The 5,439-nt window shown below is 40.5% G+C and overlaps 1 pseudogene; it reads right to left on the bottom strand.

Annotated features, from left to right (window-relative positions):
- Window positions 1–4,581: 4,581 nt before the first annotated feature.
- Window positions 4,582–5,170, bottom strand: LOC123847037 (14-3-3 protein theta-like; annotated as a pseudogene).
- Between the last annotated feature and the right edge of the window lie 269 nt (window positions 5,171–5,439).

Below are 5,439 nucleotides of genomic sequence, written 5' to 3'. Positions count from 1 at the left end.
GGGAGCAAATATGCTGCAATCCATCCACCCCTCTTCTGGGTATATGTCTATAAGGACCTGCTCACACACATCCATAAAGAAAAAGTCCAAGTTGCAGAATTGTGTGTGGTAGTACGAAGGAGAGGCTACATCCCGGAAAATGATGCTGAGTGAGAAAAAAACCAGAATGAGATCTATAGTAAAATGTGCATAAATCAGATATATATTCCATGTCCATATATTTTACAAATTCATTTAAATCTTTTAAATATATTAGGCATGTACCTCTGTCTGGGAGGTTTGGGAGACATGAACAGATGAAAAATGAATGAACAAAAATATTTCCCAGGCAAGAAGTACATCTTGCATGAATGCATGGAGATTATCTGCAGTGAATTGAGGAATAGGATTTATTACAACTTTTGTATCTGAGGTCACAAGAAAGAACAGAGGGGAGAAAGGAAGAGAGAGGGAAAGAGGGAAGAGAGGGAGAAAAAGGAAGAAAGAAAGTTCTGTAATAACACATGAATGTATTCTTTGCAGAATGAGATGAATTGAAAGATGCCAAACATGCCCTGAGGGATTTTACAGTTTACTGAACAGTTAACAGGAAGGTCCTATATATTCATTGTCTTTGCTCCCTTGCTCTTGCCTCCCTGTTTCCTTCACATAAAAGAAACCACAAATAATCCTCTATCAATCATTACTGAGAGGGAAAGGGAAGGATATAAGAGATATATATGAGTCTAACGTTGAGCCTTTTCTTGAGAAGTAGGTTTTGTCATTTGCCAATACACAGCTATTCTAGACGTGCTGTTACATTTTCCAATTCACTAAAAATTCTGGCCAACATTTGTCATTTATGGCATCTAAAGAGTATATTTACCCTATTAGAGAGCATGTCCATGTACAGCTCAGAACTAAAATAACTGAAAACCAGATGTCAGCTTGTTTAGAAAAGTTTAAAACACAAACTACATGCTTGCAAGCTCCACCATACAAAATGAAAACCAGGGGAGGAAATTATTTGGAAAATTCATGTAGAAAACGTGCTGGAGGGTGTAGTGCCCTGTCCTTATCCCCCTGCAGGGCAAAGATACTGGTTTCCCTGTGGCTGGGAGATTATTAAAATCACAATGAATACTTTATTCCAGGCTTACTAACAGTGTTCAGGGAGACAATACCCAATATCCGAATAGTTAATACCCAATTGCTCAGAGTCTCTCAGCTGAGGTCCTCTTGAGGACTTGCCTTGGCTAAAGGGAGCTGCCTGTCCCAAGTGAGGTACCCCTCCCTGGATCTGCCTGCATCCAAATGCCTGGTCCTTGAGGGCCAGGTCCCCATGCCTCAGGGAAGAGCAACTTGGAGGGACCTTCCCAGCTCCAGAGTCTACTATGGGATGGATCTGCTGAGGCCTTTGTTGAAGCTGGGCATCCCAGTTCAGCTTCCTCCTCTGCCCAATCTCTCCCTCCCAGGTGTATGTAGATCCTGAGCACCTGCCCCATTACAGCTCCTGCATCTGACTCTCTATGGCAGTCTGTTTCCTGGGAGAACCCGAACTAAGATTGCAATAGAAGGGTTTCCCAATGAAGACAAACACTTGAGATGACATGGTGTCCTTTACCAACATGGCCACACTCACTACCTTCAGTCTGCGAAGTAATAATAATCACAATCATAACAATGATTCCATTCATAATAGAGTGCCTTCTTTGTGTCTGATACCATATTAAACAAGGGAATTACAGAGACCAATAAGACATGGCTCTTGGCCTGGAGAATCTTGGAACAAGTGAATTTCTGGACAATTATTAAACCTGAAATTTCCTTTTATCTATGTATATATGTTTTTCTTTTGACTATTCTTATTTAGTTACAAGAATGTTGAGACAGTATCTGGAATATACTAGTAGGTTTACAGCCTTCTTTTAAAGACTGGAATCAGTGGAGAATATAATACAAAATACAAAAATCTCGTATTTATATTACCTGGAGTAGAAAATCTAGCATTTATTTATTTTTGCCACCCATGACGTGCTTTCAAATTGCTTTTCATTCAATGAGGCTCTGTCAGCTTAGGTTGCTAAGACACAGGCAAATCTTCCAGGGAGCAAAATATATATCAGGGATGAATAATTCAGAGGTGATCAGGTTGAAATATTTTTATCAGGTTTTCTTCCTAAAATTTAGCACTTTGAATGCAGTGCATTCCAGAAGAGAATTCTATTGACTTTCCGAAAAATTGTTAATGAAAGTATCTTTCTGGGAGATAAAGAGGCAGAAGACCTTATGGAATTTATAATCAATCTGGTTAAAGGAAAAAAAGAAGATGTAACCTAGAAAATTCAGAATACAGTTAGGAAACAGTACATGATAACATATATAATTATATGTATAATTGTTATATATATCATGTATAATATATAGTTCTATATTGGAAGTGTTAACTTTTAAAAATATACATAAGGTCAAACATAGAACCAGGTCAGGTTATCAATAGAATAGATAATAGATCGATGAATCCCAGAAACCCCTGAAAAAGGCTGTAGGATGAGATCGTTCTCACTTCAGAAACTACAGGTGATAAAGGTGATGGTAGACATGGCTGAGATAACTGGTCATTACAGTTAAGGGGACCTAGGGGAAAGGATGGCACAGGGGGGACAGGGAGGAAATCTCTGAAATGCAGGAGTTCATTGGCATGCTTCAGAGGACTCCCTTGTCCTATGGCAACCATGACAACAAAGGGCACAGGCCCCTCGGGAGTGAAGGTTTTGGTCATCCTACTCTGCAAGGGACAAGGACCAGCTGAAGTTTCTGCTGACAGCAAAGGAACATGGAATGGGTAGGAAAAAAAGCAACAACTTTGTAAATATTATGACCACACACCTGGTTTCAGAAACAAGGATTAGAGCAGTAGGAGTATTTCTTCCTTCTTTTGCTGTGAATATATTTGCATATATATATATTAACAGTTCTTTTCTTTTCCTTCTATCTAACATGAGATGCATTAATAGGGATAATCTTATATTGAAGATACCAGATGTCAGAAAGAGAGTGATGAGTGTAGGGACCACTTGGGCAATAAAAGTTACTTAAGAAATAGCAGGTGCAAGGACACTCAGACCCCCCTCTGTCTCCTGAAAGCAGGAAACAAATCTCCCATACTGGTCCATGATAAACCACTTACTGTAATAAATGTAGTCCAATCCTATACATTTTCAGGCATCCCTAGACAAATGTATCACAGTGAAAAAATATGGGTGTCCCTACGACACCTTACATAAAATAAAAACTATTAGTAAATTTCAGAAAGTAGTAAATTCATCTGTCACTTAAAATACCCACATACCCGGGTGCCTGGGTGGCTCAGTTGGTTAAGTGACTGCCTTCGGCTCAGGTCATGATCCTGGAGTCCTGGGATCGAGTCCCGCATCGGGCTCTCTGCTCGGCAGGGAGTCTGCTTCTCCTTCTGACCCTCCTCCCTCTCATGCTCTCTGTCTCTCATTCTCTCTGTCTCAAATAAATAAATAAAATCTTAAAAAAAAAAAACCCACATACCCTTGTTACAAAGGCAGAGTAAATGGTTTATAAAATGTGATTTTATTTTATGTAACTCTGCTGTTTCACAGGGCATAACATTTTCACAACATTTTTGTAAACCACATGCAGTAGTGGCCCAACCCTCCACATGGCCATCGCTGGACAAACCAGATACTCTCAGAGTGCACACATCTGCAGGGAAAAATACTGAAGTTTCAGAGGTGGACTTGTGTGCCTTATTTCCCATTTCTAGTGTATTAGGAAATGACATGCCCTTTAATTTGCCAAAAGCAAGGCTTGTATTCTGGTAGCACCATGCTAATTCTTTCACAAGGTAAAGCGAATACCAAATACTGAATACCGGAATGATAAAGACAGGTTGTCAACATTAAAAAAAAAAAAAAAAAAGGTTGTCAACTTTAACAACAGCCAATGAAGTGTGAATAAGGAGACATCCTGTTGTCACAGACAGACAAGACCTCCCTAATATACAGGAGGCTTTTCAGTTTGTGACTCCCAGGCCAGAAATGTTAACTGCTTTTCCATTCAATCTAATGCTTCTAGATTCCCACTAAAAATAAATACATGAAAAGCACAGAAAAGTTGCTTACTGAAAGGAAGTCCTAAAGAAGAGGAAAGAAGGGAATGTAGAAATTACAAAGTTATGTAGGACACTCTTTAAATGCAAATTAACCATCTTTCCATACCTTGACAGTAATATAAAACATAGACAGTTGCCGAACTGGTTCAGGTACTTTAATACCAGATGCATTTTTAGTCCCGTACACGAAATGTTTGGACGTTATTTGTGTTTATATGAAATGAGGCCAATAATACTTTTCTACTGCAGTAATTGCACACCAGGAAGGACAAGACAAACCGAAATCAAGGAATGGAGTGTCCCCAAGCCTGCAGAGTGAAAAGTCTATTTACACAATTGATTCCATACACCTGAATGGGTTCCTTCACTATAGGAAATCCATGCGGAATAAGAAATGGAGAGGTATAGAAAGGTTTCTAGAGGGGAAGAAGGATGTCCCCCTTCCCACCCCCCTGCATTTAGTTTTCTGCCCATTCTGCTTCTTCACATTCTTCTCCTGCACTGTCTGCTGTCATAGATGTGGGTTGTCGCTAAGAGACTGCATGAGGAGGGTACTGTCTTTTATGCCTTCCTTCGGTGTATAAGTTCTCTGATGGCCTCCTAGAAAGCTGTTTTAGTCCGTGTGTAGGCAAGCTCTGGGTTATTAGGGAGCTCCTAGTAAAATACAGAAAAGTGAAGAGCCAGCCCCAAGCAGAATGGTGTGTGGGTGGTGTCTCTTTCTGACTTATATCAAATGCCTATTGGTTAATTGCTTGGGAATTAGCTATCATTTGTTTTTGATTATCACCACATGCAACTTCAGCTAGCTACTGGGAGTAAACTCTTTTCATTTTTAGATGCAAGACATTCCTCTGGATTAGTTGCATTGGCTACTCAATACCGAAGGATTCCAGTTGGGGTGCAGATAAATCTCAGCAGAGATGATGATGATGCTTTCTTTCAGTAATCCTTAATCAGCTGCACCTTCTTGTTGGGGGTGGCCATCCTCGAGGGTCCTTCCAGGTTCACCTGCCCCTTCCTGCTCTGGACCAGCTGGGTCTTCGTCATGGCAGGCTGGGGGTGGGCTGGGGTGGCAAGAGGGGGGCACCCAGGGTGGGGGCACCATCAAGATGGGGGTGAGCCCTCTTCCAGAGCCCATCACTCTGGTCTGCTTTTGGCTCTACAGGAGGATCCTTCCCTCTCAGACCCGGTGTTTTTTAAAACATTTTGAAAATCGTTTCATGAGTGTCTTCCAGATAGTGAAAAGCCAAGCTGAGGATAGAGGATGGAATTAGGTAGTAAATGTGTATGAGTAAATAAAAAAATTAGTATATAAA

Source organism: Mirounga angustirostris, unplaced genomic scaffold, assembly GCF_029215605.1.
Source record: "Mirounga angustirostris isolate CCGP_5_RB_7025 unplaced genomic scaffold, mMirAng1.0.hap1 SCAF_6, whole genome shotgun sequence".
Taxonomy (NCBI): Eukaryota; Metazoa; Chordata; class Mammalia; order Carnivora; family Phocidae; genus Mirounga; species Mirounga angustirostris.
The sequence above is the reverse complement of the archived record's forward strand: the minus strand, read 5'-3'. Positions and strand labels throughout refer to the sequence as shown.